Genomic DNA, 16,500 nt, shown 5'->3' on the forward strand with positions numbered 1-16,500 from the left:
GCCCTTCCATTCACAAATGCCTGTACTGCATCCATGCCTATAAACCATACATCTTCTCATAGCTCATGTTAAATAAATGCCAGCATCTTCTACCCACAAAGAAGTAATGTTCATTGGCATGATTCTACACAAAAACAAAAACATTTACTGAAGACCTTATACTAAAGCTGCACACCAACCACATCTAGCCAAGAATTCCAGCCGTGTTGATGTTAACTAGCTGAACATCAAAATATCTGCCAGCCCTTTGATCAGGGAATAGTTTACAAGTACTGAGAGGTTAATTGACTTCCCCAGTATTACACAATATGTCAGCAATACAACCGGAAACAAAATCGAAAAGCAGTGATCCTCACTCTCCTCCCATAGATCGTAGAGCCACTGCCTCCCTTAATGTACTTCAAACACTAGCTCTGGAACGTCTCATACATTTGCGGAATTCTTTGGGGCGCTAGACCTGAAGCTGAAGCCACATTCTTAAACTCTATAAAACAGAAGAATATGCCCACCCCCTGTGTAATTCTAACATTCTGAATTAAGTGCCTGGAAGTTACAGCAAGAAAAGGATCTCTTTCCAAAAGGAGTAATGCTGACAAGCTCTTAACCCTAACCTTGTTGGCAAGTATCACAGTCATAAGAGTGTCTTAATGAGAGAAATAAAATGGCATTGGCTCAGACCTCGGGATAATGAATTGAACTTCATTTACTCTGTTATAGGATGGCACTTGAAGATGGCACAGTTATCACCGTTCCAAATGAACTGAGGATAGCAAAAGGGGACAACAGAAAGGATTCATAATCTTGATGAGATAGTAAGGGCTTGTTCAGATCATCATTTAAGGCAAAAAGTTAAGAATTAACTCAGAATTGCATCTGCACTCTTCATGCAGGAAGACTTAGAGCGGGTGTCCATATTATGCATGTCGCGTGGAAGATGCTGAAAATACTGTCCCTGTAGTGAGCATAACAGATACACCAGTTCTTACATTAACTTGTCTTTGGACATTTAAGAGTGCATGATTTTCTGTATCTGTGAACAATACAGGATACTCATGAATGACACATTCCAACTCAACTCAGAATAAGTAAAATTGGTACAATCTGATCTAGTGTATACAGCAAGGGAGGGTAACCTATAGCCCTCCAGATGTTGTTGGACTGTGACTCCCATTGAATATGATGGCTAGGGCTGATGGAAGTTGCAGTCCAACAACATTTGGAGGGCCACAAGTTGCTCACAGCCTGGTATACAGGCTGAGATTACTGGATGGCCCTGAGCAAGGCCCCCCCCCTTCTGACAGATGCTCTGTGTATAAGACATGCATCAGGGCAGAAATTCAACAGATGCAGCTTTTCCCTCACAAGATGCAGTGATGGTAACAGCAAACCTTCTGGATTTCTGCCTGGCATACAACAGTTGATGGTAGCTGATGGCTCTGTTATGAAAAAGCTGGCAACCCTAGGCTCATCTCCAACCTTACAGAGCTACTATGAGAACAGGACATGTATAGACTGCATTAACACTTTGTACACTAAACAGTTACATAGAAATTACTCCTAACTACAGGACTGAGGATGGAGCACATGTAAGTCAAATTCATATCAAGTTCGCACTATGTGAATGGATTTCTCCAGCCATGAAAACGATGTATTAAAGGTAGAGGAAGATGCCTGCTAAAATGAGCTCTGTGTCTCAAGGTTTAGCTAATTTTTTTACTTCACTAAACTCACAATCCCATGTGTGTTTAAACAGAAAAAAGTTGTACAACTCCCAGCATTCCCCAGCCAGCCATGCTTTCATTTTTCTGACTTGTGCTATAGGAAACTTGCTGTTCTATTTCCCCTTTCACCTGGAAGCAAAATATACAGTGCAAGAGGGAGCTTCTGTATAGCCTTTCCAGAGGTTTCACTTTCTGACCGGAAAGCATCACCCTCTCCAGGGATAAGATGCAATTCAATCTTCATTCCATCACAAAATGACCATTTTTCTTCACAAAAGATAGCAGTCATGCATGCTGCTCTGCTATATGATTAACTTTTCCTTCCACAGAAGGCAGAACCAAGGCCAAGAAACGTTTCAAAAGCAAAGGAAGGGCTCTTGCTGGGTAAAACCCAGTTGCTTCCATTTTGACTTATAAAAGGGCAAAGGCATTGAAAATAAGAGTTTAGGGCATGTTTCTCAAACAGCAGCCCTCCCCCTCCCCCAATATAAACCATTTTTGAAACAATTTGTAGAAAGCCTGGAGGGGTCAAGCAATTCAGGGGGTGGGTATGGGAGGAGTCAAAAATCCACTGAACACATACAAGCCTTTGGGCATGCCTAAATAATGGTAACTTTTAATCAAAACATATTTTGCATTTTTGTATAGTAATGTTACTTTAGGCAATTAAACCCATTAAATATATTCATTATTAAACAGTCAGCCTAATGGATAAGCATCTTAACCTATGAAGTACAGACACTAAAATGATCCTACTCATGCATTAAAAGCTATCCGAGCTCTGTATGTCCACACATTAATAAAAACTTTGCATGGGAGGATGAAGCCTTCCTACAAGTCTAAATTCTCATGCAATATTTTATATGTTTTCAGAGCATGTTGTGGGATAAGAAAAGGAAATAATTGTAAAAGTAAAAAAAACATTTGAGCACACACAGAAAGGATCTGTAAAATGTCAGGATCTATATCATTTTTACTGTTTTCTGTTGGAAACAATTCAAAACCAGGCTATTATCTTTGGGACATTCATTAAAATCAGAGAATCATAGCGATTGTAAAGATAAGAGAGCCATAAAGTTCAGTTCATAACGCAGAGATGAAATAAGTGGTTATCAGTGTCATGAAGGAATCTGGCGCCAGATTGTACCACTTTAGATACAGGTTGAGGGAGGTATTATAACTTTGAATGATCCCCATATGCAAAATTCCCAGCAGATAAAAAGTCATCACAATAAGGAGAAGATTTCTCACCTAGCCTATGCTAGTTTTTTTCTGTGCTGGGAGTAGGGATGTACAGATTGTATAAAATCCATTCCGTCTGTGTTTCACGGATTGTCAGATGCCTTTCCTTCTGCAGTCTGTCCATCAATGGAATCGATTTTTTTTTAGATTTTGAATTTGCAAAAATGTGCACATGCAAAAATGCACAAATTCCCCCAAAATGCACAACCCGCCTCCCAATGTTTGTCTTTAGCCTATGGGGAAATGCTCATTTGGGGCTCATTTTTTATTTGAGCAACAACAAAATTTGTGCAAAATTGGGAAAGTTAGAAAAATGGTTTGCAAGTCAGCAGAATCCGCCCAACAGGGGGAAAGCCGGTCCACAGCAGAATCTGCCAGTCAGATTAATCAAAATCCAAACTCACGGGGTTCCGTTGTGGATTTCTCCAACATCCCTAGCTGGAACAGCACAGAAAACATGACAGTGTATAACACTTTTTGCAACAGATCAGCTCCCCAGAGGTTGGCATTTATAATCCAAATACGGGATCTTGTAAAAGGCAGAACCGAATAAACTGCACTGCATCAAAGACATCTTTGAGAAAGAACACTTACGATCATGTAGGTAAGTGAGCCAAGTTGCAAAATGTAGGGGAAATAACAAGAAGCACTAGCCAAATTGATCTGTGCAAAAATTCCTTCCTAACCCAAACTACAGTGCTTCAGGATGAAGAAAAACAAACAGTTCCCCTGGATAATAAGAGGCTCATAGCTTGTCTATAACCTTGAGATGCTATGTAAACCCAGAATGAGCAACCTGTGCCCTAGGACTGCATGGTCCTCCACCTAATTTCATGCAGCCCTTGGCCTAATATCAAAAGCTCTTGGTAAGTGATCAGTTTAGACAATAGGTAAACGGGATCTGTTCCTACCCAGGCATCCCGCTGGGCAAGTAGCAGGGGAGAGAGGAACAAGGTGTGTCAGAAAGCAAGAAAGAATGAGAGTGGGTGGTGGGAGACATGGTGAGAAAAGGGGGCCCCACCCACTTTTGGCTTTGGCCCTGTCCACCACTAGGATGTGGTCCCTGACAGATTACTCCAGAGAGAATGCAGATCTCAACAGAAAAAAGGCTGCCCCACCCTCCTGCCAATGTAAAGGACATAACCAGCAGAATCACACATTCCTTTTCCCTGAGCCACCCCTCTTGCATGGGAATCCTCCCTTCTCTACCCTAGAGATTTACAAGTGCTGAATCTGATATAATAATGAATGAATAGCCCACCCCACCCCACCCAACACCCCCAGCATGGTTTGAAAAAAAGAAGAAGAAAAAATCACTTCACCACTGTAAGTGCACAATCCTATAATCCCTGGGAGGGTGTCCCAGGACCCATAGATTTTTTCAGCTCTCTCTCTCTCCAAGGATGGAAAGAGTGGTCCACTCATGGAGAGGGAGATCTGACCTTGCATGTCTCCTATCTGCAACTGCAGAAAGGTCCATAGCCAGTGCTTCTCTGATGTCAGAACTGAGGTCAGAGAAGACAAAAAGGAGGTGTATCACATCATGCCAAGAGAGGCTGTGCTGTGCAGACGCAGGACCCAATGCCTCCCATTGCCCTCACTCACATGGAAAAGGGGAAAACTAGGCATAGTTTATTTCCCCCTCCCATGGGAACAATGGGAGGACACCGTTTTTAAAAATAAACAGTTGTAAAAGGCCAAAGGAAAAAGAACACGAGCACACACCTTCTGCCAGCAGAGAATAGGAATAAGTGGCTCTCCACCTCAGTTTCTTGTTTCCCCCCACTCCCACAGAAATACACACAATGATTCAAATCAAAAATCAAGTAATAAATTCATCCAATTGGCTGTGCAGGTCAAATAAAAACCAACACTACAATTCTTATTTCATCTGCGTGCAAGTGAAAGCATGACCAAAACAAAAACCTTGATTAATTTTTGTTTCGCTTTCAGCAAACTCACAAGAGCAATGTCTTAAGTTGGAAGTATTTGAGTAAGATCTGTTAGTTTTTGAGTGCTTGGAGAAAAGACATGTGGTGGGCAGCAGAGAATATATCTCTTCTTACATGGTGAAAGGGATACTTTTAACACCTAACTGTTGTTTAGGATTAGCATAAGCATTCCACCAGCAAACAGCTTCTTGTGAACAGAACTGGAAGGATTTCAGCTCAATCAAGAAAAAAAGAGGCACAGCACAGCCTAACAAATGAATGCATTGCTAAACTTGTTTATTTCTAATTTTTGTTATGGGGGGGCTTTAGAAAGATCCTTCAAAGACAGCAATCTCTCTTCAGCACATTGCATTTCTTCTGACCAAAATGGCTTGAAAATTAACCCACACCACATATGCAAGATTACCGTTTAACAAGAGTACATAGTTCGAGTAGTTCCAATCAAATTTGCTTCAATCAGAAATGAACAAATAAATGAACTACTAAGTAATGATTCTACAGATAGTGACAGTGAAACTGGAGGTGCCCCAATGATCTCAGTGAAAGAGAGCTAAACTCTGTTTCTTTTTTTATTGTAAGATGCCTATAAAACAAGTTATCTGGGTATAGTACAATTTTAAAATAGAGTAAAATACAATAAAATGGAAAGCTCTAAAACACAATACAATATAAAACCAACACAATACAAATACAAAATCATATACAAAGCCAGCATGATAAAAATACAATATAAAACCATCCTGATAAAGCGCAGTAAGAATGAAGAGATAAAACCAGCCAAGAAATAAGTGGGAGTTAAAATGCCTTCTTAAAATTCCGATTCTATTGTAGAGTTGGAAAAAATGCAGAAAAGGGCAACTAAAATTATCAAGGGCCTGGAGCAACTCCCTATGAGGAAAGATTACAACATCTGGGAAAGTTAAGCTTAGAAAAAAAGCAAGTGAGAGGAGACATGATAGAGGTGTACAAAATTATGCATGGTGTGGATAGGGAGACATTCATCTCCCTCTCTCATAATACCAGAACCTGGGCTCATCCTATGAAGCTGATTGGTGGGAGATTCAGGAAAGATACAAGGAAGTACTTCACACAGCGCACAGTTTCTACAGAATTCACTTCCACAAGATGTAGTGATAGCCACCAATTTGGATGGCTTCAAAAGGGGATTGGACAAATTCATAGAGGCTATCAATGGCTACTAGTCCTGATGGCTATATGCTACCTCCAGTACCAAAGGCAGCATGCCTATGTACACCAGTTACTGGGGAACATGGGTGGGAGGGTGCTGTTGTATTCATGTCCTGTTTGTGGGTTTCCTGTAGGCAGCTGGTTGGCCACTGTGTGAACAGAATGCTGGACTAGATGATCAAGGGGCCGGAGCTTGGTCTGATCCAGCACGGCTCTTCTTATGAACTTATGTTTTTAAACCACCAATATATAGCATGGATTAAAATGGCTAAGATTTAAAATGCTTGGGAGAACAAAAGTGTCTTAACCTGGTGATTGGGGGGAGGAGGAATGGTGGTGACAGGTGAGTTTCCCCAGGGTAAGCAGCCCATAACTGGGGGACCACCATCGAGAAGGCCCTCTCTGTAGTAGCTACCCTCTATGCTTTAGAATGAGGGAGCACTTGGAGAAGGGTCTCCATAGATGAACTTGGGGTACAGATAGCTACATACTGGAGGACGGATTTCATCAGATACCAAAGTACTGAAGCATGAAGAGTCTTCTAGGTTAAAACCCGCACTCTGAATTGGGCTCAGAAACTAACTGGGAGCTAGCGCAAGGAAGACAGGACTGGCAAAATATGTTCAAATCACCTAGTCCCAGCTGAAACACTTGCTGCCATATTTCGCACCAGCTTTACTTTCTAGACTGTCTGCAAAGGTGGCCTCACATACAATATGTTACAGTAGTCCAAACCAGAGCATGGATCACAGTAGCTAAGTTATCCATCTCTAGATAGGTTCTTAGCTGGGATACTAGTCTAAGATGGTAAAAGGCACTCCTTGCCACCAAGGTCACTTGAGCCTCTAATGACAGTGATGAATCCAGGGGCAACCCCAAGCTGCAAACCTGGTCCTTTGGAGTGCAACCCCCACCAAAATAGATGAAATCCAAGTTATCCAGGCCAAGGAACCACCTACCAACAGTGCCTCTATCTTGTCTCTAAGCCCTTATCTAGTCCACTACTGCAGCCAGGCACCAGCTTAGATGAGTGGACAACCACAGCATATCAAGTTCTTTGGGTGTAATAAAACCTGTGTGTCAACAGTCTTCAGTGTCTTTATCCCCCACCCCTCAAATTTAAAAAAAGTAATGCTATTATCTTTAATTTTTACAAGTATTCCAATAAAAATAATTTCAACATAGAATTTGTTCGAATAAATAATTTAAACCACATTGTATGCTTTATTCAATGTTTTTCCTAATCAAATATTTCAGTTCAAATACTTATGGGTATTGGGGCATAAAACTAACAAAGGATGTGTTTTTTGCTTTGTTACATTTTTAACCCGCCCCTGCCACTGGGAAAATAGGAAGGAAGAGCTGAAGACAGAATTCATGAACACTGTAGTAAACAACAAGAAGATTTTATTATCTTGGCTTAGAAACAGCGTGTACACCTCACAATTATCAGGTAGAAATGGAAGGAACCCATATTTTTAGAGGAAAAGCTCGAAGACCAAACATTCCTATTATGTTCTTAAGGAACAGCACTCTATCTGCAAAATCAGTTCCACTTTATACGGTAACAACACTTAACTTTTCAAAAGCATCTCATCATTTTAGCCAAGTGTCATAGTAACTGTTGATATACAAAATTAGCCACACTGGGAGTTAAGTTTATTGATACTAGTAAGCATTTTGATACAGGTTAACAGCCCTGAAATGGCCATCTTACTATTTCTAGAAGTACAGAGTTCTATAAATATTATCTAGTATCTTGACTGCAAAACAAAAAAGGAAGTTTGTCAAAGATACTGGTTGCCACTAGCAAACATCCATGTGTTCTACAGCTAGTGGCTACCAGTACATACAATATAGCCTTGACCTCAGCCACTCCTGTGGCAAACCCATGGAGTCAAAATTTGATTCTAGTTATGCCAGTATAATCGTCGAAAAACCCCTCTGAAAGGAGATGCCACAGGTAAACCAAAGACTTGGTATGCATCCACATGCAAAATGTATTTTAAATAAGGAAAAAACTGGATTCAGTGAGCCCACAACAGTTCAGTAGCGGTATATGGCTATTAAGTATTAACACAGTTAATTTTAACTCTGGTCTTTTCCAAAGCCCCCATTTGAACTTGCGAAGAGACAACTCTCTGGAAAAGACCCTGAAGCTGGGAAAGACTGAAGGCAAAAGGAGAAGGGGACGGCAGAGGATGAGATGGCGAGATAGCATCACCGATGCAATGAATATGAACTTGAGCACGCTCCGGGAGAGAGCGCAGGACAGGAAGGCCTGGCGTGCTATAGTCCATGGGGTCACGAAGAGTCGGACATGACTGAACGACTGAACAACAACAACAACAACATTTGAACTAGTACCAATATCTGCATAATGGCTGCATATAAGTGCCACTTATGCAAGACCAGGTAAATGGTAAAGTGCCAAGATCTCAGTATATGTGATTTTGTAGATCATGTTTTCTAAGCCACTGAGCGTGTATTTGTGTTAAAACCCATCTTTGTCCTTCAAGAAAAAAAATTTCAAGTAATTTAATAAGACTACATAATCAAGATAGCAGCAGTCTAACATTCCCTTTTAGAAAGTCCTTCATTGCAACTTGAGAAATAAAGATCTTGCCATGTTGAGATACCTTCCTTCATTTTAGCCTATCTCTGTAACCCCTTCTTCATTTGATGTTGTCACATAATTTGACCTTGAGCAATTATTACTCTTACTGACCATCCCTTTCAGCACGTACACCTTCACAGAAGCTGAACCATTGCCAATAAACATTGTTGTGCCTTCATTATAACTTCTCCACAGTGTAGTTGAAGCACAACAAATGTAAGCCATCCGCATTGTGAGAAGAGTCTGCTGCATGAAAAAAGGCACATTTATATTAATAATGCAGTAAGCAGGGATTTTGTGGCCAACCACACTATAGGTTTTATATCAACACATTTGTGCCATACTTCCACCTTCAAAATTAATGCATTAAAAAAATATATCAGTGAGAATACCTGGGACTTTCCCATTTATCACCAATGTTATGGACATACGTTGTTGTCAATTATTCTTCGTGTGTTAAATGATTTATTTTTCAGTGAGTTAGAAAAATGAATTATAGTCAAGATAAAAATATGCCTTTAGGATACTTTTAGAAACTCAATTTAAACATTCTTTCACCTTCAGTTTTATATCAATAAAATATACACAAACACACACGGTAATAAAGTTTGCAATTATAACACAAGTCAGTTTGGGAGTCAAACATACTCAAATGCCTCATTGTACACATCCACAAATCAAAGTTAAAGCTTTACTACTTATTGAACAGAAGCTGCCCTTAATGAGAAAATCAGATTAGCAAACTCTTTATCTACAACAGCACATGAGATTCTGAATATATAGAAACTCAACCGCTCACTGAGTTCCTCTTCTGCAAATCTTGGCACGGCAGATGCTGCCATGGCTAGAGATATGGGTTTCTCTGCCTACTAAAGTAAGTATATATTGTCTTGCTCTGAAATGTAGAAGAAAATTGTCAGCATAAGAAGCTCAAGGACTGAGAGAGAAACAAGCTGCATGATATAACGTTTTATGATGCAGAATGAGATGCAAGCAATGTAATTTCACTTAAGTGGTTTACATACAAGCAATGCAAATGCAATCTTACTGATTACATTTTAAGCAAAAGACTGAACCCACTTGTCTAGGAATGATTCCAGAGTCATGGAAAATCATGTCTGGTGGAAAACGAAAGGAAAACCCTTATGCCTTTTTACACCCTAAATAAAAATGATGAGTAAAGCGAACACTTTTGATGAGTTTTTAGCATTATTAAAATGTTTTAACTATGAAGATGCAACACTAGCTCCCTGAAAACTATGGCTTTCAATCCAAGAGCCAGCCTCTGGGGATGTGTGTTCCTTCCCTTTCTACCTCCCTTCCCCTTTCCCGGGTCTTCCCCTTTTAAAATTGCTGTTCTTTTATTCTGTTATCTGTTGTTCTGTTATTGGTGAATTTTAGACATCTGTTATTTAGTATTATTTTAGTGTATGCCTTATATTGAAAGGCAGTATTGAAATCTTCCAAATCAGTACTAAATTAATCTATCTCAGATTTAATCATGGGTCATTTAAAACTGCCAGCCCATGAGCCATGTATAGCAACTGAACAGGAGCTTGGTAATTTTCCCGTGTTTGCTGCCTGCATGTGACTACAAAAACAGCAGAGACTTCCTAGCACCTGGCAGGCTAAAATGCAGGTTGGTTGACCACAGTCAGTTTAGTAAGCTACAACTTGTGTAGGCCTGCTTTAGACTTTTATTTATTTATTTATTTATTAAATTGTTTATTAGTTGCCTTTTGCCCCCTCCCCAAACCCCTCAAGACAAAATAAAAATATAAGCATATAAAATATAGTAATGAACAAGTAACAAACTAAATTAATTTTTAAAAATCTTTAAGAAGAGAGAAGAATTATGTTTAAAATCACTCAAATGCCAGATTTTAATGACCAGCCTAAAACTAAACAAGGAAGGACCCAGAGCAGCTTTTAAATTGACCCCTGGGAGAAAGCCAACAGGAGCTGTAGAGTTTCCAGTTCTGAACGGATCACTCCTATCAGATGAGGGTGAAAATTTTTTGATCGCCCAAATGATGACAGGGTAGAATAGGCGACAAGCATACAGTAGAAGATGATGGCCAACTAAAGAGGCCATGGAGGAAAATGCACACACTGCAGACATTTAGAGTGGGGCACTTTGTACAGGAGTTCATAGGCTAATGATAGAAACCTCTGAGCATAGATGGCACAATTTGAGTGCTTGGTTTTAAGGGAGAACATAGATATAGTGGGCGTAACAAAAAACTGGTGGAATGATGAGCATCAGTGGGATATAGTCATCTCTAGATACAAACTCTATATGATGGATAGAGAAGGGCATATTGAGAGCAGTGACACTCTGTACATCAAAGTGGACAGTGTCAAACTAGAAACCTCAAAAGGGGCAGACTCCTCCACAGATTTGAGTATACCAGGCCCCAAAATAATTTAGAAGTGGGGATAAGCACTGTCCCCTGACCAAAATGCTCAGAGTGATTTTAAGATGGAGAATCAAATCAGGGAGGCATCCAAATGAGAAAATGTTCTAGTAATGGGTGACCATTTACCTTCACATGGACAGAATAAATGCATATTCCACTCATGACAAAGAGGGAAAAATTTCTAGATATTCTAAACGACTGTGCTCTAGTAACATTGGTTACGGAATCCAACAGAGGGGACGCGACCCTCAACTTAATCCTAAATTGTGCCCAAGATCTAGTGTGAGATCTAAGTCTTGTTGGACCAATTGGAAACCATGACCACAATGCTATCAAATTTAATGTATATGTAGCCACTAAAAAAAGAGCCTCGTGTGAAATAGAGCCTCGTGTGGTACAGAGTGGTAGGCGGCAGTATTGCAACCGAAACTCTCCCCACGACCTGAGTTTGATCCCAGCGGAAGTCGGGTCCCAGGTAGCTGGCTCAGGTCGACTCAGCCCTCCATCCTTCCGAGGTCAGTAAAATGAGTACCCAGCTTGCTGGGGGAAAGGTAGTCACGACTGGGGAAGGCAATGGCAAACCACCCCACTACAGGGTCAGTAATGACTTGGTGCTTGCACAGGAGGAACCTTTCCTTTCCAGCAACAAAAAAGGAAACTTGTAAAAAATGAGGGGACTGGAAAAAAGGAAGTTGAAATAGAAAGTCCAGAGCGTCAGCCTAGAACAGCTTGTCTTAGAATCAACCAGAGGGAAGGCGACCCTGGGCTTAATCCCAAGTGATAAAACTCAGGATCTATATGGAAACAGAAAATTGCCAAGGACATCCAACACAGGCACATTTAACTTCAAAAGAAGAAACTTGTCCAAGATGAGTGAACTGGTAAAAAAATATGTTAAAAGGGAAAGTGGTTGAAATCTCCAAAATGCATGGGGATTACTCAAAACTACAGTTAACAGAAACTTAGCTTGAATGTATACCACAGGCCAGGACACATAGCACCAAGTTCAAGAGGTCACCAGTATGGTTAACAAGCAGTGTTAAGGAACCTATTAGAGAAAGGAAGGCTTCCTTCAGAAACTCCAAGACCAACCATTTAAAAATCTTTAGTTTTTGACATATGAAGCAGAAAACTGGCTAGGAAGAGGACTGAACCATTGGTTAACAACAGAGTTAAAGGAGTACAGAAGAAGGATAAGGAGATCGCAGAGAAGCTAAATTATTTATTTAAATCTACGGTTTGAATTTGGTTACAGGGAAGTTATGTATGTTTAGCTCAATATCTAACTGTTGAGATATATTCTCAACAGACCCGGACCTTAGAGCAGATATACACGGCACTTTTCTCTCACCAAGATGTGATTTCTAAAAACATGTTAAGATCAACATGGAATTGTATTGGGGACAGGATCTCACATATATGGTTACATGGTTAGATGATATGCCAACTTTGAATCAGAAAACTTCAAAAAACATGTCAGCCCATGATTTCCTGGCATTCTGGCTTGACTTTCCTCTAAAACCTACTTCCTCTAGAGATGTCACAGTGGCAGAAACAAACCTTATAAATCTGCTCTCAATTTGTGAAATTTACTTCAACATAATCTATTACATTAAATATTACACAGTGAAGGAGTATATTAGGGGTGCATACAGGGCAGCTGGCTTTCCCACACTCTTGGCTTGGCATTTTTACATTAAACCAGGAGCGTGGGCACTGAGCTAGAGCATATATTTATTTCAAAGAAGCTAGAGACTTCTTGTGCAGGCTGAAATTTTTTTTTACTCCTGCCATGTAGACTGCACAGTACATGCTGAATTTACAACTGTTCCTGTCCATGGTACGTATGGACAGGCAGGGACAAGTAAGCAGCCAGCATGGCTGGAAGTTCTAACCAAGTGCTCAGAGAGAGAGAGAGAGAGAGAGAGAAAGAAAGAAAGAGAGGGATTTGTGATGGATGCATTTTTCTTCTGAACTGTAGCCCTGATCTGAGGAAACTATTAAGGAGTACTGTCACATGGAAACTATGAGTGCTTGAATGTTTATACTAACATTGGAACTAACTCTTAGAAACAATCATACAGTATCACAAATTATGCCATTTTAAAAGATTTAAATCACACCCTCTATAGCAGGGGTCCCCAACCCCCAAGCCGCGGACTGGTACCGGGCCGTGGCCTGTTAGGGACTGGGCTGCAGTAGGGGTGTGGGAGCCCCACCTTACCTTGGGTCCATGGGGGGGAGGCAATCCGTCCCTCCCCCCCCCCTGGAATCCTCACCGGCCCTGGCTGACTCCACTCCGTGGCGAGTCCACAGCGCTGCCAGCCGGCTCCAGCCCTGTTCTTTGCAGTAATAGCCTATTACTGCAAAGAATGGGGACATAAATGGCATCCACTATGCGGTCGCCATTGCGTCCCAGCAGCCGGAAGTCCACCCCCAGCCGGAGCCTGTTCTTTGCAGTAATAGCCTATTACTGCAAAGAACAGGGACGCAAATGGCGTCCGCTATGCAGACGCCATTTGCATCCCAGCAGCTGGAAGTCCTCCCTTGGCCAGAGCCGGCTGGCAGCTCCGCGGACTCACCAGAGCGGAGATGGCCAGGGCCGGCGAAGATTCCGGAGAGGGAGGGATCCCACCCCCCGCAGACCCAAGGTAAGAGGGTTCCCACACCCCTACTGTGGCCTGGTCCCATCCTCCACCCCTCTGGTCTGTGGAAAAACTGTCTTCCATGGAATGGTCTCTGGTCCCAAAACGGTTGGGGACCGCTGCTCTATAGGAATATAGTCCTCATTTGAGAATATACCTTTGTTTTGTCTAGGTGGTATCTGTTACATTTGAGGAAGATGGTGGCCATCGTATTTTGACAGGTCTTCAGCACTGGATGATTTGTCTCCCCCATTAGTCCTTCTGGATATAGGGTGGTTTAGAGCACAACTCTTATCAGGCTGCCACCCACTGGACAACAACCTCTAATCTCAGAGGCTTCTGAGTATCCAATGCGGGAGTACTGGATACTCAGAAAATGAGAATGAAGATTGCCTCCCCATCCTCATTTTCTGAGCACATCAAATGGAGTCATGCTGGCCTCTCCTCCTTCCTCCCCTACATATCCAGTGGAACTCCCACTTTTTCCTTTTCCCAAAGTCTCATTTATGACTTCGAGTTTATTTAACTAAATACAGGTGATATCTTAATACATTAAAGGAAGAGTCTTATTTTACTCTGTTGACTAAAATAATGTGGACAATGTGTTTATTTGTCCATTCTGGAACAAAAGTCTCAGAACAAAAAGATTTTTATATATTTGATGAGTAGGGTTCTGTAGTAGACTTTTCCAATTAAAACATGGCCAAAAGCTATATTTTAATACATACTGTGAAGGATATCCCGCTGCGACTGGCCTCAACCTCCCTGCGAGGGAGGACCGCTCAGGACCCGATCCTGGGATCCCCTTCCCAAAAACAGGACTGGCCAAACCCAGCCTTTCAGTCCCCCAAAACACCCAGTACCCACCCTCTTAAGCCAAGAGGCACTGAATTTAGCACTGAGGTTATGCAGAGAGATCACACCAACTAAAGGCTGGATAAAAGTTTATTAAGATCAAAGTAAAGGGGTAGAGGGAAAGGGAAGAATGGAAGCAGCAAGTTACACAACAGGGTACAAAGCCAAACCATTTAACTATATACAGAGAGCTTCCTGAACACACACCCAAGCAAAATAATACATCTACCTGGCCTATCCTTGTATACCTAAGTATGGATCTCCCCGGATAGCAACCAGCTGTCTGCAGGTCCAGGACCACCAGCATGAAGGAAGACACCATGTCTCAACCTCAGCCCTCTTTTAAAGCCCAGCCCTGGCAACCCAGGGCAGATTTGCCTTCAGCCAATCACTGGCTCAGTCCTTGGGTAGACCGCCCTTGCCTCCAAAGAGGCTGGAACTCCCCATCAACTTCAGCTGTTCTCACTTCCCAATTAACAGGGACTGCACCCGGCCTTGAGCAAAGGGACCGAGGAGCCTCTAGATGACACACAATCCCACGTGGTTACAGACATGACAGCCTAATCTTCTGGTGGAAAACAGGCCGTCATTCTTGACACATATTATTATTAAAGAGCTAATAATATTATTAAATATTAAAGATTAGCTCTATTTAAATATTAAATATTAGCTCTATTATTAAAGAGCTAAGTGATTCAGCACATTTAAAACATGTATGTTTTGCTAAATATTTGAATTCCAAAATACTACAGATCTAAAGTCTGAAAAGGTATCTTATTTTTATCTGAAAATACTTGTACGTGTTACAGATGTCATGTTTTCCTGGGAGATCCCACCTTCTAATATAACAAGAAACAGACAACACTACTCTCCCAAGAGTATGGACTGCATCCATACTGATGGACATAGGGACATTAATACATGTGTGGGCTGCTCCATTCATTTCAACAGACACAGTAAACCAGTTCATGAATTCCTGAAAAAGAAATGTAAGGACTGATGAGCTGCCTTCACTGAAATTAATAGGACACATTTCGCTGGCAGCAGAACTGTGGGTGTGCATTTCAGGTGTCCAGTAAAAGAGTACTAGATGAGATCACATGGGTTTGTTTCCAACTAATGACAAAAGCTATTATTTTCAATTTATTTATTTCAATGTCTTTATTTTGCTTCTATTTTTCTATATATTTACTTGGCTTTCTAAAAATATAAACCAGAACACTAGAAAACGCTCATCAGGGCCATTATCCTGCACCCAGATGTGAACGCTTATGTTGTGTAGCTTTCCGCAGGATTCGCAAGCATGTAATTGGATGTAAGTGGCCCAAGGATTTCTTATTGCCTTTTTGTTTATCATTTCCCCTTCATTTTAGTGATATCATTACTGATTATTCGCCAAGGTCATTATAAAATCATTAGCCATCCAATCAGAGACCAAAAACAATATGAGGTGATTTAACTGACCCATCACACACTTGGAATGGTCTAAGCAAGGAGTCCTCTGAATAACCATAGACCAGAGTATTTCACAACTTGGTCACCAAATATGAATAACAAATCCAACTGGAGAAATCAGGGTTGATGATTTACAGAACAAAGGGCTAAATTGGCAATGAATAATTCAGCCAACTGTAGAAGTCTCTTTAAATTCCTTACACATTGGAATATTCAAGAATGTATAGCAACTCCTTTTGTAGCTGCAGGCTATGGGATGCTACAAAGTCATGAGCATGCCCACATTTAAAGCTTTCCTTAAATCTACACTAAAGCTGTAGTGGGAGGGAACTGTACATATTAATATGGCAAGATGCATTCCTTTTGAAGTTTTTTTTTATCATTCCTACTGCCATATAATATAAA

General features: G+C 41.0%; 1 protein-coding gene across 4 annotated transcripts in view; it reads right to left on the bottom strand.

Annotated features, from left to right (window-relative positions):
• The window catches only part of MPPED2 (metallophosphoesterase domain containing 2), a 171,148-nt gene that overhangs the window by 120,201 nt on the left and 34,447 nt on the right, over nucleotides 1-16,500 (bottom strand). The gene's annotated exons all lie outside the window — the stretch shown is intronic.

Source organism: Heloderma suspectum, chromosome 1 (assembly GCF_057233095.1).
Source record: "Heloderma suspectum isolate Gila_16-S chromosome 1, 16-S_ref, whole genome shotgun sequence".
Taxonomy (NCBI): domain Eukaryota; kingdom Metazoa; phylum Chordata; class Lepidosauria; order Squamata; family Helodermatidae; genus Heloderma; species Heloderma suspectum.